Raw genomic sequence first — 24517 nt, 5'->3', positions numbered from 1 at the left:
GACACAGCATAGGGTTGGATCATGGTTTTGATTTTTCTCTCCATTCTGCAATCTCTGTCTTTTGATTGGAGTATTGACTGAACTTTATTTAAGTGTATCAATATTAACTAAATCTTCAATGTGATTACTTGTAAGATAGGATTTATGTGGGCCAATTTGCTATTTATTTTACATAGATTTTGTTTTTGCTCTTATATTCTCTGTTATCGCCTTCATTCTGTTAAATAATGTACCATTTAAATATCATTGTTTTAAAAAGTTTCAGCAGTTTCCATGGGAATTAAACTCATAATTTAAAACAATCTAATTTATATTAATATCAATTTCAATAGTATACAAAACTTTGTTCCAATATAAACTCATATCCTCTCATCCCTCTTACATACTATTGTCATAAAAATACATTTTTCAGCTTTACTGATGTATAAGTCAGAAACTGAAATTGTATATATTTAAGGTATATGATATTTTGATATACATTAACATTGTGAAATCATCACTACAGTCAAGCTAGTTAGCATATCTGTCACTCATTTCACATAGTTATACTTTTGTGTGGTAAGATCTTAGTTCAACCTAAGTATTAACTGTAGTAACCTTACTATATATCTAGAATTTATTCATCTTATAACTGAAAGCTTATACCCTTGACCAATATCTGTCCAGTTCCCTTACCCTCCAGCTACTGGGAACCAGTTCTATTCTCTATTTCTATGAGTTGTATTTTCTTAGATTCCACATATAAGTGAGATCATGCAGGGTGTGACGTCATGTAGTAGTTACAGAATCTGTGTCTGGCTTACGTAACATCACATCCTCCAGGTTCATCTTTGTGTTGCAAATATCAGGATTTCCTTTTTCTAAGGACTGAAGAATATTTCATCGTGTCTATATATTACATATTTTTATCAGTTTGTCCACTGATGCACTTAAATCGTTTCTATATCTTGGTTATTGTAAATAATGCTGAATAAACATGGGAGTATAGTTATCTCAAGACAGAGATTGGGACCAGCACCGTGGTGCACTAGGTTAATCCTCCGCCTGCCGCATCAGCATCCCATATGGGTGCCAGTTCTAGTCCTGGTTGCTTCTCTTCCAGTCCAGCTCTTTCTGTGGCCCGGGAGGGTAGTAGAGGATGGCCCAAGTGCTTGGGCCCCTGCACTCACATGAGAGATCATGAGAAAGCGTCTGGTTCCTGGCTTTGGATTGGCACTGCTCTGGCCGTTGCGGCCAATTAGAGAGTGAACCAACAGAAGGAAGACCTTTCTCTCTGTCTCTCTCTCTAACTCTGACAAATAAATAAAAATAAAATCTTTAAAAAAGACAGCGATTCAGTTTCCGTTGTATATATATTCAGCAGTGGAGTTACTGATATTATTTTGGGAAACTATCTTTTTAAATTGGGTTATGTGAGGTGCTATTTTTTGTTATTGAGTTGGACATAAATAACATCATATATATAGTTTGAAAATATTTTCATTCTGTAAATCTGCCACTTGGCTCGTCATTTCCTTTGCTGTACAGAAAATTTTAGTTGGTTTTAATCACACTGGTTTATATTTGGTTTTGTTGTCAGTACTTTTGCTGTCTTAACAAAAAAAGTCATTGTGAAGACCAAAGTCAAGGAACTCTGTCCTAGGAATTTTATGGTTTCAGGTCTTATATTTATGTACTTAACCTGTTTTGAGTTGATTTTTGTGTATAAGTGTCCAATTTCATTCTTTTATATTTGAATATATAGTTTTTCCAATGTTATTTATTGATGTGTCTATCCTTTACTTGTTGTATATTCTTGGGGAATTTTGAATATACACTAAGTATATAAGCATAGATTTATTTCTGGGCTCTCTGTTCTGATCCATTCATCTATTTTTATGCCAGTACCAGCTGTTTTTGATTACTATAACTTCATAAAATAATTTGAAGTCAAGTGCTATGATGCTTCCAGCTTTGTTATTTTGTTTAAGATTTGTTTAGGTATTTGGGTCTTTTGTGGTCCCACAATTTTTAGACCTTTTTTTTTTTCTTCTAAGATTGATTTATTTGAAGAAGGGAGTGGGAGGAAGAGAGGGAGAGGGAATCTTTCCATTCACTGCATTACTGCCCAAATGGATGAACAGCTGAGGCTGGACTAGGGAGGAGGGAGAGGAGGCAGAAGAGGCAGAGGAGGCAGAGGAGGGAGAGGAGGGAGTCGGGGGAGAGGGGAGGAGGGCGGGGAGGGGAGAAAATAGAAGAGTATCTGCTGGTTCACTCCCCAGATGGCCACAAGAGCCATGTCTGAGGAAGGCTGAAACCAGGAGCTCCTTCCTGGTCTCAACCAGGTGGCAAGGGCCCAGGTACTTGGGTCTTATTCCTCTGTCTTCCCAGCTGCATAAGTTGTATTGGAGGTGAGGGTAGCCAAGCACTTGAACTTGTGTTCTGATATGTGAAGCTACCATCTCAAACAGTACCTGTTTGTACCATAGTGTTGGACCCAAGCATTTACTTTTTGTAGCAAGAATATGTGCCAGAAGAATTGGAAGAAAGAAAAGCAAACAAATCAATTGAGAAAATACATAAATATTAGTTATAACAAAACACCAGTTTGGCCCCATTATCATTATGTATCAAATGTCCTATATTCAAATAGAACTGTCAGCATTACTAACAATCAACTTTATAGTCACTTGATCATTTTTAAATTTCTATTTCTTTTTTTTAACTTTTATTTAATAAACATAAATTTCCAAAGTACAGCTTATGGATTACAATGGCTCCGCCCCCCCATAACTTCCCTCCTACCCACAGCCCTCAAAACTCCCACTCCCTCTCCCATTCCATTCACATCAAGATTCATTTTCAATTCTCTTTATATGCAGAAGATCAATTTAGTATATATTAAGTAAAGATTTCAACAGTTTGCACCCACACCGAAACACAAAGTGTAAAGTACTGTTTGAGTACTAGTTATAGCATTTATTCACATTGGACAACACGTTAAGGACAGATCCTACATGAGGAGTAAGTGCACAGTGACTCCTGTTGTTGACTTAAATTGACACTCTTGTTTATGGCGTCAGTAATCTCCCTAGGCCCTTGTCATGAGTTGCCAAGGCTATGGAAGCCTTTTGAGTTCGCTGACTTTGATCTTATTTAGACAAGGTCATAGTCAAAGTGGAAGTTCTCTCCTCCCTTCAGAGAAAGGTACCTCCTTCTTTGTTGGCCTGTTCTTTGCACTGGGATCTCACTCACAGAGATCTTTCATTTAGGTGTTTTTTTTTTTTTTTTTTTTTTTTTGCCAGAGTGTCTTGGCTTTCCTTGCCTAAAATACTCTCATGGGCTCTTCAGCCAGATCTGAATGCCTTAAGGGCTGATTCTGATGCCAGAGTGCTGTTTAGAACATCTACCATTCTATGAGTCTGCTGTGTATCCTGCTTCCCATGTTGGATCTTTCTCCCCTTCTTATAAATTTCTATTTCTATAATTAATTTTACATTCAAGTACTTGCATAATATCAATAAGTAGCTCAAAATAAATTATATGAAGCTATTATGACTATGCAATTTGTTAGAATAAAGAAAGGTAATATGAGATAACTGAGGGGAGCCACCACATTGAACCAATTCTGAAAGTGCTCTCTGCCTATTATAACCCAGTCTCATCCCAAATAGCCTTTATATAGATTGATCAAGTCCTAATATCTCCTTCTTAGCTTGTAATCCCTCTGCAAAGCTCAACTCATTAAGTCAAAATGAGCAGCTAATTGTCCCTATCATTGACATAACTAACTTCTCAATGCTGGTTGGTATTCTGAGAGCTCTTACAAGAACTCACAGGCAGAGTCGCAACTGCCAGCCTTGAAATCCATTTATTACCCCTCAGCTAACATCTTCTGTTAGACTCAAAGTGAAATGTGCTTCAGGAACTTCAGGCCTTAATCGAAGAAAGTAATCTCAACCTACCCCTCTATCCAGGCAGACTGGAGCCTACTTCCTGCTATTTCAAAGGGAACATACTGGCTCTTATCACTGATCAATCTAAGGAAGGCCTTTCATACAACATACATACAACTAGAATGGAATAAATTATGCTTTAAGAAATAATTTTCAATATTTGTTGAATAGATTGTTGCAGTAAAAGGGATCAATACAACAATATCTTATCTAAACCTGGTTACAATAACTATCTTTTCACTATCCTAAGCATTTTCTTCCACATTGGGAAAATATTACTGCCAAGTGCCCATTTATAGATTGTATTACTAGACACAAATCTATATTTTTCCCTCAATCTGCACTTTTAGTTCACTTATTTCATTAGTTTTCTGTCTTCATGAAGAGAATGGTCTCAGTACAAAGAAATAATAAATGTTTGAGATGACAGATATGCCAATTACCCTGATCTATTCATTATACATTTTACACATGAACTGGAATGTCTCACTGCACCCTGTAACTATGTGCATTACACATCAGTTAAAAATCCATTAGTTAAAAAAGTTAATGAGAAATAATAATCAGAACAACTCTATGACCATGAATTCTCAAAAACAAGAATAATTTTTCTATTTAGGGGCAACCCTATTTCTATTGTTTCAAAAAATGAGCTGATATACCGGCGCCGCGGCTCACTAGGCTAATCCTCCGCCTAGCGGCGCTGGCACACCAGGTTCTAGTCCCAGTCGGGGCGCCGGATTCTGTCCTGTTTGCCCCTCTTCCAGGCCAGCTCTCTGCTGTGGCCAAGGAGTGCAGTGGAGGAGGGCCCAAGTGCTTGGGCCCTGCACCCCATGGGAGACCAGGATAAGTACCCGGCTCCTGCCATCGGATCAGTGCTGTGCGCCGGCCGCAGCGCACCGGCCACAGCGGCCATTGGAGGGTGAACCAACGGCAAAGGAAGACCTTTCTCTCTGTCTCTCTCTCTCACTGTCCACTCTGCCTGTCAAAAAAATAAATAAAAAAATTTAAAAAAGGTATTTATTAAAAAAAAATTAGCTGAGTCCTCCTGATGGAGAAGTCATACAAAGAATTTCATGCCACTTATATTTTCCCAGTTTTCTCTTAGATGTGCTTATCTAAACCAAGAGCATCTTTAATGTAAACTTGTAGCTCAGTCTCTATTCCAGCTTGCCCACTTTGCCAAGTCTCTCAATCTGATCATCTTTCGCTAATTATATACCACACAATAGCCTAGCCTAGATAAATTACCTTGGATTTATCTTCACACAAATTGTGTATTTAGAAACTACCAACATAATTGTGAAATATTGTATATAAAGACTTTTAAGCCTGCCATATTTACTGGAAATGGCTGAACTGTGGGCTTACTCCAGAATCAGGGGAACTGTGATTTCAACATGACCGTTGCCACAGAGTGTACTGGCAACCTGATGTCCTTGTTTTCTGTGTCAAGTTTCCCACCCCTCTCCTTCCCCATCTCTCTCACACACATCTGAATAAGCCATACAAATTTTATAGGACAACATAATGTTTGTTTTACATCTTGTTCAGCATGCTTTTGTAAAGCTAAGCAAACACACCAAATTAAAATCCTTTGTATCCTGTGTGATTGTTTACTACTTTAACCTGGGACATCACTTACAAGCTTTATATTTTCTTTTTTAAAAATTTTAGTGTTTAATTCTTTTTTTGTTTCATTTACTTTTATTTATTTTCCCCCCAGAAACCTTTTATTTAAGGAATACAAACTTCATGAATATCATAATTACAACTTTAGGAACATAGTGATTCTTCCTACCATATCTGCCCTCCCACCCACACTCCTACCCCTCTCTCCTATTCCAGTTCTTATTTTTTACTAAAATCTATTTTCAATTAACTTTATACATACATGAATAAAAACTATTCCTCAACTGCCAAGACAAGGGCTGTTCAAAGTCATCGCATCTCAAAGTGTCATATTTGTTCATATTCTAGTATGCATTGTCAGCACTAAAGACAAATATATTTTTTAAAAAATTCTATAACAAATATAAATTTGTTCAGATTATTTGGAAAGAAACATTAATACTAAAAATATTAAAGATTCTCACTACAAAGATGAAATTGGCACAAGAATATTTCTGAGAATTGTCCTGATAAATTGCTCTAAATCTACATTATTGAAACTTTTCTGATTAATTTCATGTTGACATACTTCATCAGGGTAGTAAGGTTTATCCTGTCACTGTCATCACAAATAGATTTATTAATTTATAAATTATTAATAATTGAATAATTTATTTGGACAATGACTTTCAAAACTTGTGGATACTGGTGTTTAAATTTTACTTTGCAATTAAGATTATTTTATTGAAAATAAAAGACTATCCTGGTTTCTGAGTAATAAATGCTACTGTAATGGCATATTTTTGTAAAAAGGGCTGCCAATTTTCATTGTATTAACTACAACCTATTGTTTAATGGTCTGAATCATACATAAAATTTAAAAGATGCTTTAATAAAATTTAATTTTAATGTCATATCCATGCATCTATAAAATACAGATGACTTAACATTCCAATATGTTCCTGAAGTAATAGTAACCTGAATATTAGGTGGGCCTCACTTTCAAATACTATCTATTGAGAAATGATTTCCACAGAAACAGAGCAATATGCTGATTTTAGATGTACAGCATCTTGCAATAGCAAAAAAAAGGTATGAATTGCTAAAGAAGTGGTGTCCTTCACATTCTCTGAGGACATTGTCACATCTATAGTTGTTGTTGTTTTTTTTTTTTTGACAGGCAGAGTTAGAAAGTGAGAGAGAGACAGACAAAGGTCTTCCTTCTGTTTGTTCACCCCCAAATGGCCACTACAGCCAGCGTGCTGCGCCGATCTGAAGCCAGGAGCCAGGTACTTCCTCCTGGTCTCCCATGCGGGTGCAGGGGCCCAAACACTTGGCCATCCTCCACTGCCTTCTTGGGCCACAGCAGAGAGCTGGACTGGAAGAGGAGCAGCCAGGACAGAATCCGGTGCTCTGACCGGGAATAGAACCCGGGATGCTGGCGCCGCAGGCGGAGGATTAGCCTAGTGTGCAGCGGCGCTGGCCCACATCTATAGTTTTTGACATCGGGATTTTGGGACTAGTTATGTCCACAGGAGATTGTACAATACACATTACTATCAAAATGTCATATGTCAAATTAATGTCTCCTTTATGTAGGAATAAATTGGTTGTGATAGAAAAAAATTTTTTCTATCTGCAGAAATACATTTTCTACTTTTTTTGACAGGCAGAGTGGACAGTGAGAGAGAGACAGAGAGAAAGGTCTTCCTTTGCCGTTGGTTCACCCTCCAATGGCCGCTGTGGCCGGTGCGCTGCGGCCGGCGCACCGCGCTGATCCGATGGCAGGAGCCAGGTACTTATCCTGGTCTCCCATGGGGTGCAGGGCCCAAGCACTTGGGCCATCCTCCACTGCATTCCCTGGCCACAGCAGAGAGCTGGCCTGGAAGAGGGGCAACTGGGACAGATTCCGTTGCCCTGACTGGGACTAGAACCCGGTGTGCCGGCATCACAAGGCGGAGGATTAGCCTAGTGAGCCGCGGCACCGGCCACGTTTTCTTTTTTAATGCAAGTATCTATTAATCCATCTATTTATTAAGGTAGGAAAAATACTTAAATATTTCACCTCTAGAAATGGAAGAAATGTGAAAATACATATATTGTCAATCATTTTATATTCTATATTGTTAGAGTTCTCTAAAATGGAGTGGTCTTGGCAGTAACTGAAGGATGGAATTTTTTCATCTTAAAAAGGGAAAATTAAGTAAGGGAGATTAAAATTTAAAAAAAATATTTTAGTTTTTGTGTATCAAGTAGCCAAAAGGTAAGAGGGACTTGAATTTCTCAGCTGTGTATTGAGTGAGTAACCTCCAAGGAACTCCTTAATCAAGCAGTTTATCATTCTCATGTTTGGCTTAATACTCTGATTTCATCAACATCACCCAAATTCACCCTACTGTGTACTGCATGTAGGCCTCTATTTTCTTACCATCTGTGCTCAATAACTTTGCACATTGTATGGAAATAATCATACTGAATATTAACTGCTGTGTTTTCTTGTGTATTCAGCTACATAGCACATGGAAAGGAAAACCATCAGGGTGTTACAACATTCATTCCTTCTCTGAAAAGGAGCTATGTGTTCCAGTGTAAGGGATCTTGCAAAGGAAATATTAAGAATTCAGTTTCAAAGTACATAAATACTCAGACAAAATACTTCAACACTGAACACTTGGAATTGTTTACCTAATTTTCAAAACAGAAAAAAATTATAGACATATGCATAGAAAAAGTACATTAAAATAAACTAATACATGATATTATTTGCTGAAGCTGCCAGTGTATAAGAGAACACATATGCCCTAAAATGAGGACATCAATCATTAAACACCAAATGATATAATCTGCTGGATAATATTCCTAAAGAAATATATTAACCATTAATTGGGCTACTATGATGGAATGTTTTACTTTCTACTGAAGAATTATATAGAAAGCACATGAACTAAAATCATACAGCTCAATAAACGTATACCATCCAAACAGCAAATATTCAACACAAAGATATAGAAGTTACAAGCCTTCTAGAAACAACCTAGGTGTCTTATTTCTATGACTATCTTACACCACAGATACAACATCTCACATAGCTTCTCATGTTTCAAAAATGAAAAAAGAGTGCAAGTCAATCTATAACGATACAATTAGAAGTAGTTATATATTATAATAGACCACAAAGACCTTATGAACCATGGAATATCTATCTTGGAAACTTGATAATTAAATAGATGAGGAAAGTGTGATAATATTTTAGCACAAATGGATTTCACTTCAGTGATTTTTGATATTAAATTTCAAAAAAACTCCTTTAATTCTACATTTTTTTCCATAAAAGCAGAAATGATGAAACAAGAAATGATATGGATCTAATATTGTAGGTGGCCTTGGGGAGTATCTCAATGAAGAAAAGGACATTATCATGACAATATCCTCAAATAAGCTGCTGAAAACATGAGCACAGAACCTAATATTAACCTGGGGCAGAGCACATGACATATGAATTCTGAAGATACTGATTTAACTACTCACCCTTCTTCTCTAAAGTGAAGGACCAGGTGCCTGCCCTTCTACCTCAGCAAAACATAACAGAAAGAAAAGCAAAGACATCCTCTTAGAAAATATTCAGCAGTAAAAGAACAAAGGTGACTGACATTGGTTCTATTGTCAATATTCAACATAGGCATTCAAAGTTTCCTTCTTTTACCACAACAGTAATGACTTTGAATACATATCATAATTACTTGCCCCTTGCAAATTTTGTAAATTTGCTAATTTTTACTCAATAACATGTTTCTTATATACAAATATTTATGTATAAGTTTCTGTTAAAGCAAAATGAAGCAACTCGAGTCAGTGAACACATTGGTTTATCATAAAATGCTAATGCCTGTTCTGAGACCAAGAAAAGGCATGTTTACAATGGTACATTGTTACTAGGGGATCACCAGGCTCTGAGAGTCTTATTTACCCTATTACAGAACCACTCATCTGGACCTCAGATTGACATCTGGAATGAGTCCCTCAGCATCCTCAGACACTTGTTCTCATCATCGATCCAGACAAGCACCCTCCCAGAAAATAAGTATTTCTATAAATAAGACTTCACAAAATAAATCTAACACATGAGTGAACAGTAAATTGTACAGTGGACATTTTTAGTACCTAAATAATGGAGCTCTCATACATATATATATATATATGGCACAAAAAATAGGATTTAGGTTATTTTAATAAAATTAGATAAAATCTAATTGAAAAATTTAAAACAAATTTTTAAATTTGGTCAACTAAAATTTTAAAGATTAAAATAAAAAATATGATTATAGTACAAATATGAGTAGAAACATTCATGTTCTGAGTTGCCAGATAAGGATAAAAAATCAATATTTAGCTCATTTGAAGTTCATTACAAGATTTTTTTCTCCTAACACAAAATGGTGAGAAAAGGAAATAGGTCAATGATAACCCAACTTATTTAGGTTGCCTCAAAAATAAAGGATTTTAAAATAGGTAGAAACAAAGTAGGGATACTCATGGGGAAATTTATCTGCCATAAAATTATTCTCTGTTGAGCCTCTGAAATAATAAACTCACAGACCTTGGAAGTTCTGATGTCATTGGTCATAGAACACACAAAGCATTTCAAAAGCAACAGAGTAGTTGCTCACCTGTGATCTCTGAAGTACAATAACTGATTCTAGCCTTTAACCTGTAGCAAAATAGCACAAAGAAAATAAGACATCAGAAAACACATCAATTTAATTAAAAATGAAATACATTGGTTCCATTATAATTATCATAAAGTCATTCCAGCACTTACAGTCCTTACCAGTAATGACCAGTTGTTTGATTTTTGTCACCTTTATCATTTCATTTATTTTCTCCTTGAATTCTTACAAATAGCCAATAATATCCTTTAAAAAGCTATCCAATAACTGACCCAGCAGTTGTCTCTTAAATGAGAAATTATAAAGTTGCATTCAAACAACAGAAGTTTTATTAAAATGCTACATGATATGAAAAATGAAAGGTACAGTATAGTGGTATTATGAGAGTATGAGCCAGTTCTGAAAGCATTATTTTTCTATTCGATGGACACACAGTTGACCATCATCGTCCTAAGATATTTGCTTATCTTTGATCCAGACAAGTCCACTTCTAATAATAATTCCCCATATCACACTAATAATCTAACATTTTTATCTCCTGTATTCAGCTCACAGTAGATAACAGAACAGGTGGACATTTGAGAGGGTTTCATTACAGGTATCAGTCACTCACTGGAAGAAAAAATAGCCACACTCATAGTGTATGAATGAGTAGATGTAATAAAGGCCAGAGTTCACTAGTCTAATGGTATTTTTGGAATTTTTTAAATCACCAATGGTAGAGAATGGCATACTTCTTGCTGGTGGAACATTAAGAAATACACAATAGAGCTAAAAAATAAGTCAAGAAATCCATGCTAACCATGTTTGAGTATGAAGACTAAAGACACTAAGTATAGAATAAAATAATTTTAAAATGTTCTTAGATTCAGATAGAAAGTTTCTTCCCACCTAGCCCAAATTAGAATTGTAACCTCATCCCTAAATCTAATGACTTTCCAAATCTTGTTGCGAAGACTGTAACTTATTTTGGGCTTCATCATCATTCTGTTGAGCCTAATTTTTACATCATTACATTTCCACACACATCCACTTAATTTTGTAAACACTTACCAGAATTACATCCTTAAAGCACGATTCAAAGGGATGGGAGACCAGTTAGATTCACTGAAGTATATCTGAGTTATAGTAGTTGTATAAGTAGCAACATCACAAAGGGTACTCTTCTCCATTAGTCTTTATCTGGAAGCAAACAGATAGGACAATAGGAATTGGACTAAAAGTGCTCTAATATTACTTAATGAAATTCTGCAAAAATGTGAATATTTTTGGAGAGGATTCCACTAAGCAGACCAATCGTTTATGATCAGAAAATCCATCAGGGGTTGGCATTGTGGTGCAGTGAGTTAACCTGCTGCCTCTGATGCTGGCATCTCATATGAGCACTGACTGAAGACCTGGCTGCTCCACTTCCAATCCAGCTCCCTGCTAATAGCCTGTGAGAACAGCAGAAGGTGGCCCAAGTACTTGGGCCCATGCCTACACCCACATGGGAGACCCGGATAAAGCTCCTGGCTTTGACCTGGACCAGCCCTAGCTGTTACAACCATTTGGAGAGCGAATGAATAGATGGAAGATCTCTCTCTCTCTCTCTCTCTTCCCCTCCCTGTTTTCCTCTTTCCCTCCCTCCCTCTCCATCCCCAACTCTTCTTTCAAAAAATGACTGATTTATTTATTTGAATGGCAGAGTTAGAGAGAGGAAGGAAGAGACAGAGAGAAAGAGAAGTCTTCCATCCGCTGGTTCACTCCCCAGATGGCTGCAACAGCTGGGGCTGGGCCAGGCTGAAGCCAGGAACTTCTTCTGGGTCTCCCACATGGGTGAAGGGCACAGCACTTGGGCCATGCTCTGCTGCCTTCCCAGGTTCATTAACAGGGAGCTGGATCAGAAGTGGAACAACCAGGACTCAAACTGGTGCCCATATGGGATACAAGAGCAGCTGGCAGAGCTTTAACCATCTACACATCAGTGCTGGCCCCAACTCTGCCTTTCAAATAAATAAATAAATCTTTAAAAAAAGAAAATTCATAATGGTACTCATGGTGACTGAATTTGTGAACCTAAACCTTTCAAATTCCATACTAATAATAATTTTCCTCATTTTTAAAATTTATTTGACAGATAGACAGTGAGAGAGACAGAGAGAAAGGTCTTCCTTCCGTTGGTTCACCCCCCAAATGGCCTCTTCGGCTGGCACGCTGCACTGATCCGAAGCCAGGCGCCAGGTGCTTCCTCCTGGTCTCCCACGCGGGTGCAGGGGCCCAAGCACCTGGGCCATCCTCCACTGTCTTCCCAGGCCACAGCAGAGAGCCGGACTGGAAGAGGAGCAACCGGGACTAGAACCTAGCACCCATATGGGATGCCGGCACCACAGGCGGAGGATTAACCAAGTGAGCCACAGCGCCAGCCGATTTTCCCTATTTGTAATATACACTTTATTATTCTGACAACAGTGGTGTCGCATGATGTTCAGGAGATGAAATTTGGGTATTGATTTAGCCACATTATTTGATTTTAAGCTTCAGAGGCAAAGCACATACTGAATTCTCACATTTCCCTTCTTTATGATGGTCCTACAGTTACGGAAATTTCACTAGCAACAGCACATAGTGCAACACTGTTAGAATCTCACAATAATATAAAAAAAATTTTGTATAGTCAGGCATATGCACTCAAATGAAATATTAAATATTGGACTGGGTAACACTGAGTCAAAAATTCTATACTGTTCAATAAGAATATTTGAGAAAATGATGTTTATGTCAATCAGAAAAATTCATATTGATATTCAAGTGCAACAAGCAGGAGGACATGTTTGGGGACCCTGGTGTGGCTTTCAGTACATCAAGGTATCCAGCCTCAAAAACCCAAAGTCCTCTTCCACCAAAGTCACTAGAATGAATTTGTATAATCTCAGTAAACATGACTTTTAAGTCATCATCTCTCAAAACAAAGTCTCATCATGGACCCAAAACAGAATAACCTGTGACTCTGGACATGGGTCTCTGATGCTACTGGGGGTGAGAATCGTTTTTCTGCCAAAGGCCATTTGGATATTTATAACATCACTCACGGGCCACACAAAATTATCAACTAAATATTAGCTTGCTGTAGATTTATTGTATTTTTTTAAATATTTATTTATTTATTTTATTTTTATTATTATTTTTTTTTTGACAGGCAGAGTGGACAGAGAGAGAGAGAGAAAGGTCTTCCTTTTGCTGTTGGTTCACCCTCCAATGGCCGCCGCGGCCAGCGCGCTGATCCGATGGCAGGAGCCAGGAGCCAGGTGCTTCTCCTGATCTCCCATGGGGTGCAGGGCCCAAGCACCTGGGCCATCCTCCACTGCACTCCCGGGCCACAGCAGAGAGCTGGCCTGGAAGAGGGGCAACCGGGACAGAATCCGGCGCCCCGACTGGGACTAGAACCTGGTGTGCCGGCGCCGCTAGGCGGAGGATTAGCCTATTGAGCCGCGGCGCCGGCAGATTTATTGTATTTAAAGTCAGCCTGTGGTTGCCTCAGCTGGGCCAGACCAAATGGTTTTGTGGGCCAGAGATGACCTGCGGGCCAGATGTTCCCCACCCCCGCACTAGGTAGGTAAGATGATTCCTTTTCCAAGGTAGCAGCAGAGTCAATGCATTCACTGTTGAGCACTTGGCCAACAGGCATCGCCCCCGGGGCACAAGAACCAACAGGAATTTGCCTGCAGTAGCATTAAGTGGGTCAAAAAGAGTAGGATAAGTGCCAAAACAGAGTACTGTCCTGGTGTCGGGATGGTGGCTCACACAGGGATATCTTCAGTAAAATGAAGTGAGCAGTCCTGAAAAGGGACTCTTGTTGATGGCTGGGGACAGTGAGTCCAATATGTGGGAAATACAGGGTCGATGATTCACTTGTTGGGGAAAGATATTTGGGCTGTGTCGGGCCTTAAGTCAAAACATCCCACTACTCCTTTCTGATTCAGCAAACCAGTAAAAACACCAAGACAAAGGTCAAACAGGGAACCGTGGCTGCTGTCTATGGCCAAAAAGAATGTTAGGCAAGGGGCTCTCCTAGGGGAGACATGTGAATATCCATTCCCAGGTGAACTCAATGATCAGACAAGGTCTTAACCATACATGCTCCAGTTAGTTCAGGTTTTTTGCCAGAGACTTTTTGTCACCATAGTCCACTCTAAAATAAGTACTACAAGCACAACAGATGATAAGGCAAAAATACTGACTTTGGAGAAAATACTTTTGTCTTTCACATTGTGGACAAGACATTCCTACTGGGGAGATGAAAGGCTGGTTCAGGACATTTCTATCTTGTACCATAGACAATTAGGGTAAAAACTGCTTGTTTTGTTTAAAATTAAGCTTTGTGTATCAGTCAAAAATGGAGAGGGTAATATATCAACATGATTGATGTACTTGTGACTAAGAGAAGCAGTCAAAACACAATCCTGAATGACAAGATGCCCTCAGAGGTTTCCCCTGATTTAGAGTTATCCACCAACCAACCCTGGGAAGATCATGGGCTGCATGCAAAACACAGAGCTGAGGGAAAAAGAGGCATCCCCATGGTGGGGACTCACTTTTATGGGGCCCAAACACTAATTTCTATTGCCAACAATAGCCAGGAACTGGATCCCCTGTATTACTAAATATCTACCCAAAGTCCAAAGGCATTCTAAATCACCTGAAGCCAAAAATGACTAAGAGAACACAGGCCTTATATGGAACTCATTTGAGAGGGCCTTAATTGCCTGGGCCCCAGAAAAAATTTTGTTGATTAGCTGCTGACCGGGGCAGGTGTTCAGGTACAGTGTGATTGGCCTCAGAAACCAATTTCAGGTCATCTACTCAGACTACCTACGCCCCTGCCCAAACTCAGACCCATGACAGGCACTCACCTGGGACTATGAGTCTGAGGGTGCCACACCAGGGGGCATGTCTCACTGAAAGACACAAAGGGATGAAGAGCTGAGGAGAGAGCTGCTAGCATGGCCTCACCTCTGCCAGGGTGAGGTGTACAACACGCCCAAGAAGGAAAGAGCTTGGGCGGATCACACACCAGCAGCCCCTCATGCCTGAGAACTGCATCCTGGTCTGGGGGGCCTCAAGGTCTCCAGTCCCCAGGGTCTCATCCCCTGAGAGACATGTGGAGCCCCCAGGGCCTGCTTGCACCACAGTCACTAGGCTGGGCCTCAGTGCAATCCTACTGAGCATGATTTTTAAGTTCACATCTCTCTTCGAGACAGTATGAGGTCTCATCATTGACCCAACCCCAGGACCCACACCATGGGATCCCATTGGTGCTGTCCTACCTCCAGGGCCCAGAGAGATTGGCTTACCTCAGGCAGTCTCAGATGTTTCCTTCTGCCAGTGGAGCTGGCAGCACCAGCTCATAGGCCGCTGGAGCTTTGACCACAGCCCTCGCCCCTGGGGAAGTGGAAACCACAAGGGCTTCCTCTGCTGACATCACCTGTGGGACAGGGAGGGGGTTGGGTGTAAACAGACAGCAGAAGCCAGCTTGGGGTATATACACTGGTTCCAGAGTGTGCTTTCACCCCATCAGCCAAGGTGAGGCTTTCCAAGTGGGCATCCATGTTGGCATGGTGGATTGGACAAGCTCTCCCCACCTCACCCACAAACTGCTGAGCCTGTTGAGGCTCACCTGCGCTGCGTCACCCTGCCTGGAGGGGCTACCCCCACTGCTCCTTTCTACCCCCTTACCTTAAGCTCCTGGCCAGGACCCAGGCAGGACCACCAAGCACTGGCATGGTCTTGGCAGTCTTGGCCCCACAGGACTGGTCACGTGAGACACATCAAGGAGGCCCCCATGGTGCCCTGGGCCTAACATGGCTTACCCACCAGGCTGGGGCACTCGGGTGCAGGTACATGCACATACTATATCCTGGAAGCTTTCCTTATAGTGTCGTTCCCCACCCCAGTCCTGCATGCATTCCCAAGATCGGGCATGGGTTATGTGCTGAAAGCAGGCTTCACCATGGCTGACCCCTTCCCATGGAACCCTGGTACTTCTCCCCTCCCCTAGAAGTGAGAGCCATGGCCCAGGAGGTGAACTGGCATGATTGCTGGGCTCAACTCTGAAATTCACCTGTTTCACTAAATATTGGCAGCACCTGCCTGAGGAAGGGGCGTGCAGAGCGAGCTCCTTCAGGCTCCCTGGCTTGGGGCACTCAAGTCAAGGGTCCAAACCTGCCTGATCAGGCACTGGTCAGAGTGTCCCTAATACTTAGGATCAACCTTCCACACAACCCACATGAAGCTCCCAGGCTACCTGACATGGGCACAGCTGGCTGCCCTGCCAAGCCTTACTCCCTGTGTGGGTTTGTGACCTGGGCCTCCTACACAATCTCAGACCCCCCAATCCCCCCCACGAATCCAAAGACCTGATCCCAAGTCCACATACCACACACTTCTGCCCACAGAAGCAAGGCAACCCAGAGCTGTTGCAGCCCACACACAGGCCAAGAGGCAGCACTGGCCCCTGTGACCCTTCTCTTAGGAACTGTTTCTATCCCTCACTAGGCCCCTGCACTAGGCCAGGGTTTCAGGCAAGGCATTCTGGGCTTCAGAGCCCAAAGGGAACACAGCTCACCCAGGAGCACTGTCTGAGGCTGCCTTTCTGTGGCTCTGTGGGTCCAGCCCTCTGGTTCACTTTGGGTGACCTGCCCGGATCCCATACTCTGCCCCCAACAGGCCTTATGAAGCCTGCCATCCTCTGACCTGGGATCCTGGCTACCACATCTCACTAAAAGGCACAAGGGGATGAAGGAAGCTGGGGAAGGAGCCCCCAGTGCAGCCCTGCCCCTCGGCCATCAGGGAGCACACACAGCCCAAGGTAGAAGGAGCTTGGGCTGCCCCTGTGTAACTGAAATGAAGGCATCGTCCCTTCCCTTTTCATATTTAGGGTGGCACGGGCCATCTGCAGGTGTTGTAAACTACCTGTGACTACTGAATAATAATGTTTGCCTGGGAAGTGAAGAACCCTACTCAAAAGAGGTGATTTGGAAACAGATTCACACTGCTGCAGAGAAGGTGTACAGCATCAATTGCACACAGCTGAGCCCCATTATCAAGAAGACTCCAACCAGATGGACCATCAACAGAACAAAGTCCAAGAATCTGACTAATCACCAGCTCACTTAGCTTATTGTTCTCCATCTCATCCTGCAGCTACCACTTTCCTTTAAAAGCCCTCTTTTCTGACCCTCAGGGCAGGAGAGAGCAGTGTGGATCAAGAGGTCTTTCTTTCTGCTGCCATGCTGCCTACCTGAAATCATTTCTTTCCTCTGACCAACTCTTCAATCTGATGACTAGAGCAGCAAGGTCCTGAATATATGTCCAGAAATACATGGAATAATGGCAGCTCATGCATGGGGCTGCAACAAGCTCCCTATGCAGCTGTCCTACCTGCAAGGAAGCCCAGAGCACTTGCAGCCCATACAGGATGAATGGTGACTCTAGGAACCGTTTCCATTTCCTCACTCAGCCCCAGAATGAGAGCAGGAGCTCAAGGAAAGTTTGCATGGCCTCAGAGCCCAGCAGCACAGCTAATGCAGGAGTACTGCCCGAAGCTGCCTTCCTGTGGCTCCTGGGGTCCATCCTTCAGGCTCACTTCAACTGACTCACACAACCCCCTGCTCCCCTGCCCAGGCTTCATGACTCCCCACCAACCACTCGCTAGGGACCCGGGGTGCAAGGATGCCCTGCTGGGCAACCCCTGAAAGACACAAAGAGACAAAAGGAGCTGAAGGAGCCCCCCACTGCAGCTCTGCAACTCCAAGAGTAGGGAGCACACACCAAGCCCAAGGAGGAAGGAGTTTGGGTGGATCCTGCATGAGCAGCCACTTATACCTGGGGACTATGCCCTGGCTAGGGGAGCCATGAGGTTTCCAGTCCCTAGGGTCTCCTTCTGTGGAAGGCACATGGGGGTCCTCTTACACCATTGTCACTAGGCTGGGCCTTGGTGTAATCCTATTGAGCATGATTTTTAAGTCATCATCTCTCTTCGAGACAGTATGAGGTCTCATCATCAACCCAACCACAGGAACCATATCACAGGATCCCTGAGCTCTTAGACCCACCTCAAGGGCCCAGATGGATTGGCTTACCATAGGCAGTTCCATACATTTATTTTGTCAATGAGGCTGGCACCACCAGCTCATGGGCCACTGGAGACTTGATATAATCTGTGGGACAAGAAGAGGGATGGGTGTGAACAAACTGCAGGAGCAGGCTCAAAGTGCACTGGTTCCACTTATGCTTTCGACCCCTTGGCCCAGGTGAGGCTTCTCAGGCAGTCAGCCCAGCTGGCGTGGCGGGTTAGGCAAGCTCCACCCACCGTGCCCATGAACTCCTGGGCCTATTGGTTATGGGGCCAGAGTGGTCCAATCGGACCCTATGGCCCTTAGGAAAGGGTTACTATCACCGCTCTTTCTTGTCCCCAAAACACAGGGCCCGGCTGGGACCCATTCTGGACAAGCATGCACTGGCACAGCCCCACAAAACCTCCCACCCTGCCTCGGTTGCTCCACGGCCAGGGCCTCCTACTGCAATAGCTGATAGTAGAGGAGAGCAATTCCTGGCCAATGACTAAAATGTTCTAGCTGATCTGGCCAATGCACTAAGATGTTACAGCTCGCTTGAGCCTCAATAACTTGCTTCAGCCATGAAGTCTCAAACAATTGAACAAACTGAGAAGGTAATTTTTAGCAAGACTATTATTGAAAAGAGCAGAGAGAGAAAGAGCAGAGGGAAAACTCCCAGGAAAGCAGCTGGGAGGGTTGTTTTCCAGAAGGAAAAAGCCCCTGGAGGGATGTGACCTAAGGGCTTTCTGTCCACTGGAAAGTTTGTACAATTTTGCTTAAGAAAAGCATTTTTTTTTATATGGTGAGCTCATCCTGCCTTCTTATCTCCCATTTCTCAAATTTAGTTGTGACTTCTATGGGGCAGGAACAAGTTCTATCTGTTGGGAGGAGTTGAGTGTCTTTCCCATACTCCCAAGTTGGTCACAGACAGCTCCAGCCATGTGGCCTTCTGGGTAACTTTGGCACCAGTATCTGCTTTTCTCCCTACTAATCAATGACAATTTTTTTGACAGGCAGAGTTAGACAGTGAGAGAGAGAGAGAGAGAGTTATAGACAGTGAGAGAGAGACAGAAAGAAAGGTCTTCCTTCCATTGGTTCACTACCCTAATGGCCTCCACGGCCGGCACTGCGCCGATCCGAAGCCAGGAGCTGGGTGCTTCCTCTCGGTCTCCCATGCGGGTGCAGGGACCCAAACACTTGGGCCATCCTCCACTGCCCTCCTGGGCTACAGCAGAGAGCTGGACTGGAAGAGGAGCAACCAGAACTAGTACCCGGCACCCTAACCAGGACTAGAACCCAGGGTGCTGGTGCCGCAGGCAGAGGATTAACCTAGCGAGCCGTGGCCCCAGCCCTAATGACAATTTTTAAATGTCTTTTTTATTATTACACTTGTTTTTACCTTAGCTAGGCAAAGAAAATATTTTGCATTACAGGAGGGGCACCTTTGTTCTATGTTTTTTATCAGTTTATCAGTTTATCAGTACCATATCTGAGACTCCCCCCAACACACACATCCCAGCACAGAGATCTCATTCCCAGTGTCCCCACACTTGTGGCCACATCAGCAAGACAAACCAGAGCCACTGCAGCCCACACAGAATGGCAATGATGGCCCATGTGACCCTTCTCTAAGCAACAGTTTCCATTCTTTGCTCAGCACCTGCACCTCAGGGGTGCAGGCAAGGGGTTCTGGGCTTCAGAGCTCAAAAGGGCACACAGATCACACAGGAGCACTGCCCAAGGCTGCCTTCCTGTGTCTCCATGCGCCCACTCCTCTGGTTTGCTGCAGCTCACCAGTCTAGACCTCCTGCACCCCTGTGTAGGACTCATGACCCCCACCTTCCACTCACCTGGGACCCAGGGCTCAAGGGAGATGCGCTGGGTAACTTGTCACACTGTAAGACAGAAGGGGATGAAAGGAGCTGAGGAAGGAGTCCCCAACATGGCCCCACAACTTCTACAGCAGGGAGCACACACTAAGCCCAAGGAGGAAAGATCTTAGAATGTATCCTGCATGAGCAACCTCTCCTGCCTGCGGACCTCATCCTTGCCTGGGGAGCCAAAAAGTCTACAGTCCCCAGATTCTCCATGGAAGGCACATGTGCACCCTGGGATCCTCTTGCACCACTGCCACTAGGCTGGGTCTCAGCGTAATCCTATTGAGCATGATTTTTAAGTCATCATCTCTCTTTGAGACAGTATGAGGTCTCATCATCGACACAACCCCAGGAACTACATGGCAGGATCCCATTGGCACAAACCTCCCTCTAGAACCCAGAGGGTTTGGCTTACCACAACTGTTGCGGTCATTTCCTTCACCAAAGGGGCTGGCACCACCAGCTCATGGGCTTCCAGGTCTTGACAACAGCCCTTGCCCCTGGGGCAGGGGATCCCATTGGAGCTTCCTTTGATGACATTATCTATGGGACAGGGATGGGGATGGATGTGAACAGGCAGCAGGGGCAGGTAGGGTAAGTATTTCCAGGCATACTTTGGCCCGATTGGCCCAGCTGAGACTTCCAAGGAGGCCACACTGTAGGCATGGTGGATTAGCAAGCTCTGCCTACCTTGCCTGTGAACTGCTGGGCCTGTTGGTAACTGGGCCAAGAGGGCAACTTGGCCCAGGTCCCACTGTCAGAAGAGGCTTCCCCCACTGCTCCATCCTGCACCTGTGACCCAGGTCCTGGCTGGGACATGGGATGGACTAACAAGTGCTGAAACAGCCTTGGAATCAGAAGACCAATGACATGAGACACAACCAAGGAGGCTCCCTTGGGGCCTAGCCCCCCAAACCCCGCACAGTGCCTCGGTGTGGTCTCAGCCCAGGTCTCCCAGTGAATCTGACCCCTGCCTTGCTCAGAAACCTGATCCCCACTGTCTGTCCAAGTCTGGTCACATGAGCAAGGCATGGAGAACTGCTGTAGCCCACTTAGAACAAATGGGGGCACTGGCTCATTGGTACCTTTCCAATCCTCACCTTGTCCCCAAACCAGGCCAGGAGTCCTGGTAAGGTGTTCTGCACTTCAGAGTCCAAAGGAGTCTGAGGCTGCCTTTCTGTGTCATTAGGAATCTACCTGCCCGGCTCCAATGTGGTTTCCCACCCATACCACCTGTTGCCCAGCACAGGCCCAATGACACCTTCCAAACCACTCACCTGGAACCCCAGTTTCAAAGGTGTTCTGCTGGGCAGCTCATCGAACTGAAAGACACAAGGGTATGAAAGGATCTAATCAAGAAGTCCCAGGTCCCAGGCATGGCCCTGCATCTTGTATAACAGGGAGCACACACCAAGCTCAAGGAAGGAGGAGTTGAGGAGCATGAGCAGCCCCTTCTGCCTGTAGACCCCATCTTGGCCTGGGGTTCAAAAGGTCTCTAGTTCCCAGGGTTTCCTCCCCTGGAAAGCACCTGGTTACCCCAAATTCCCCTTGTACCACTGTCACTAGGCTGGGCCTCAGCGTAATCCTATTGAGCATGATTTTTAAGTCATCATCTCTCTTCTAGACAGTGTGAGGTCTCATCATCGACCCAACCCAGTTACTACAGGACAGAAAGCATCTAGTAGCATCCCACATGCAAACCTGTGATGGATTTCCTTACCTTGGGCAGTCACGGACATTGCCTTCTCCAACAAGGCTGGTACCACCACCTCATGGCCTCACAGCTCTGCACAGGGGAAGTGGAAACCCTGGGGGTTTTCTTTAGTTACATCATCTGTGGGACAGGGAAGGGGACAGCTGTGAAAAGACAGCAGGTCCAGGTAGAGTACACTGGTTTCAGGCATGCTTGACTCCATTAGCCCAGGTGAGGCTTCCTATAAGTCCTCCCTGTAGTGCTCTGGATTGACAGCTCTGCCACCTTACCTGTGAACTGCTGGGCCTTTGGTCACTAGGCCAAGAGGGCCACTCAAGCTGCTCCTACTGCCAGAAGCAGTATCCTCCACTCCCAACTCTGTCCCCAAGACCCAGGTCCTGGCCAGAACCAAGGCTGAAATAGCAAGCTCTGACACAGTCTTGATACTTGAAGACCAATGAGATGAGAGACACGCAAGGAGGCCCCCATGGGGCCACAGACCTGGCAACATGGCCTCCTACTCCAGGCCAGGGCACTAAGGGACAGATGCAGGCACACACTGGATTCTGGGAGTTCAGTCTGGGTTCCCAGGAGAAATATTCTTCCTATGGTCACTGCCGACTGCAGTCACAAATCCCAAAGATTGGGTACAGGTTTGGTGTTGGACCATGGCCAAGTCCTTCAGTGGGATCTTGGAACCTCCCAGGGAGGAGAGGAAGCCCAGGCCCAGATGGGGCTTTGGCATCCTTGCTGTGCTCAACTCAGGCTGAGGCCAATCCATGTGGCCTGGGAACACAAGGCCCTGGCCTAGACAAGTGGTAGGGATGGAACACGTTAGCACCACAAACAAGTGCCATGGCCAGTGTCTTGGCATCACCCTACTGGGAAGCAGCCAGAGCATTCCTGCAGCCGAGGCTCCAGCCACCCTGTGATCCCTGTGCAGCTCCCAGGCTGCCATACACCTGCAGAGCAGGCTGCTCCGCCAAACCTCCCTCACTGCTTTGTGAGGTCTTCAGCCCATGACTTCTATAGTATCTGAGCCCTGATACCCAGTATCTGCTCACTTGTGGTCAAATTAGCAAGGCTACCCAGAGCCCCTGCAGCTTACTTAGGGCAACTGGGGGCACTGGCCCCATGTGACCCCCACCTCCTGAATTCATTGCCATCTCTCAGTTGTCCCTTACACCAGACCAGGGGTTCAGGAAAAGTGTTCTGTATCTCAGGGCCCGAAGGGGCACAGCTTGCTTTGGAGCACAGTCTGAAGCTGCCTCCCTGTGTCTCTGTGGGTCCAGCCCTCAGGCTTGCATTGGGTGACCTGCCCTGACACTCAGCTCCTCCCCAGAGGCCCCCATGATACACTCCATCCACTCACCTGGGTTCTGGGACACAAGGATGAACCACCAGGCAGCACACCACACTGAAAGAGACAAGGGGATGAAAGGAACTGAAGAAGGAGCCTGCAGCAGGGCCCTCAACTCAGTCATTAGGGAGCACACATCAAGCCCAAGGAGGAAGAAGCTTGAGTAGATCCTGTAGGACCAACTGAACCCGACTGGGGATAGCATCCTGGCCTGGGGTTCTCCAGTCCCCACATTCTCCCCTGGAAGACTCATGTGCACCCTGGGATCCTCTTGCACCACTGTCACTAGGCTGGGCCTCAGCGTAATCCTATTGAGCATGATTTTTAAGTCATCATCTCTCTTCAAGACAGTATGAGGTCTCATCATCGACCCAACCTCAGGACCATACCATGGGATCCCACTGGCTGTGTCCCTTCTTCAGGGGGATTGCCTTACCTTGGGCAGTCAGGTATGTTTCCTATACCAGTGGAGCTGGCACCATCAGCTTTTGGGCCACTAGGGACTTTTCCACAGCCCTTCCCTCTGGGTCACTGGAACCCATAGGGGCTTTCTCTGCTGATATCTGTGGGATAGGAAGGGGGTCTGGTGTGAGCAGAAAGCAGAAGCAGGCTCCGAGTATACTTGTTCCAGAGCACAGTATGGCCCCATTGTCCCAGGAAGCCACCCCTCTAGGAGTGGGAGGTCAGGAAAGGTCTGCCCAGCTCACCCGCGAGCTGCTTTGTCTGTTGGTTAAGGGGACAGAGAGGCCCACTTGGGCTTGATCACCCTGCCTGCCTTTAGGGGCTACCCCCCACTGTTCCTTTCTGTGCCTGACCTCAGGGTCCCGCCCAGGACCCAGGCAGGACAACTAAGAGCTAGCTCACCTTGGCCCGGAGGCCCAGTCCATTAGATGCAACAAAGGAGGCTCCCGTGGGGCCCTGAGCCTAACATAGCATTCCTACCAGGCCAGGGCACTCAGGTGCAAGCTGCATGCAACACACTGCATCCTAGGAGCTCAGGATATGCCAGCTAGAGATAATCACTCCTAGGGTTAATGCCCACTACAAACTGTACACATCCCAAACATGGGGTACAGACATCAGGCTGGACATGGCCCACTCCTCCCATGGGGAATTGGTTCCTCCCGTGGACGAGCAGGAACCCAGGCCCAGGAGGGTCCCTGACATAGTTGCTGGGCTTAACTCATTTGGAAGCCAAGCCAAGTGGCCTTTGAATGCCAACCCATGGACAAGGCAAGCTGTGAGGATGCATGGTCTGGCATCAACCTGCAGCTGTCC

At 44.5% G+C, this 24517-nt stretch overlaps 1 long non-coding RNA gene, 6 other non-coding genes and 1 pseudogene across 56 annotated transcripts in view; all 8 read right to left on the bottom strand.

Moving 5' to 3' along the window:
- Window positions 1-24517, bottom strand: part of LOC103351270 (uncharacterized) — a 235567-nt gene that overhangs the window by 151110 nt on the left and 59940 nt on the right. For all 50 annotated transcript variants that reach the window (XR_011380615.1, XR_011380616.1, XR_011380617.1 and 47 more), the window contains 12 exons: window positions 23676-23802; window positions 23252-23296; window positions 21907-22020; window positions 21464-21508; window positions 20602-20729; window positions 20160-20204; window positions 18334-18411; window positions 15547-15677; window positions 15106-15150; window positions 11267-11395; window positions 10214-10254; window positions 9075-9112 (listed from right to left, as the gene is read on the bottom strand). This is a non-coding gene — a long non-coding RNA (uncharacterized lncRNA). The remainder of the gene's footprint in view (window positions 1-9074; window positions 9113-10213; window positions 10255-11266; window positions 11396-15105; window positions 15151-15546; window positions 15678-18333; window positions 18412-20159; window positions 20205-20601; window positions 20730-21463; window positions 21509-21906; window positions 22021-23251; window positions 23297-23675; window positions 23803-24517) is intronic.
- Window positions 9536-9602, bottom strand: LOC127484065 (small nucleolar RNA SNORD109A). Its single transcript, XR_007910844.1, has one exon. It is a non-coding gene; the product is annotated as a small nucleolar RNA SNORD109A (small nucleolar RNA).
- On the bottom strand, window positions 13111-13181 carry LOC127483989 (small nucleolar RNA SNORD115; annotated as a pseudogene).
- LOC127483948 (small nucleolar RNA SNORD115) lies at window positions 15395-15475 on the bottom strand. The gene has a single exon (XR_007910739.1). It is a non-coding gene; the product is annotated as a small nucleolar RNA SNORD115 (small nucleolar RNA).
- LOC127483927 (small nucleolar RNA SNORD115) lies at window positions 18181-18261 on the bottom strand. Its single transcript, XR_007910718.1, has one exon. It is a non-coding gene; the product is annotated as a small nucleolar RNA SNORD115 (small nucleolar RNA).
- Window positions 20450-20530, bottom strand: LOC127483941 (small nucleolar RNA SNORD115). The gene has a single exon (XR_007910732.1). It is a non-coding gene; the product is annotated as a small nucleolar RNA SNORD115 (small nucleolar RNA).
- LOC127483923 (small nucleolar RNA SNORD115) lies at window positions 21756-21836 on the bottom strand. The gene has a single exon (XR_007910714.1). It is a non-coding gene; the product is annotated as a small nucleolar RNA SNORD115 (small nucleolar RNA).
- LOC127483897 (small nucleolar RNA SNORD115) lies at window positions 23532-23612 on the bottom strand. The gene has a single exon (XR_007910688.1). It is a non-coding gene; the product is annotated as a small nucleolar RNA SNORD115 (small nucleolar RNA).

Source organism: Oryctolagus cuniculus, chromosome 12, assembly GCF_964237555.1.
Source record: "Oryctolagus cuniculus chromosome 12, mOryCun1.1, whole genome shotgun sequence".
Lineage (NCBI taxonomy): Eukaryota > Metazoa > Chordata > Mammalia > Lagomorpha > Leporidae > Oryctolagus > Oryctolagus cuniculus.
This window is presented reverse-complemented; position numbering and strand designations above follow the sequence as displayed.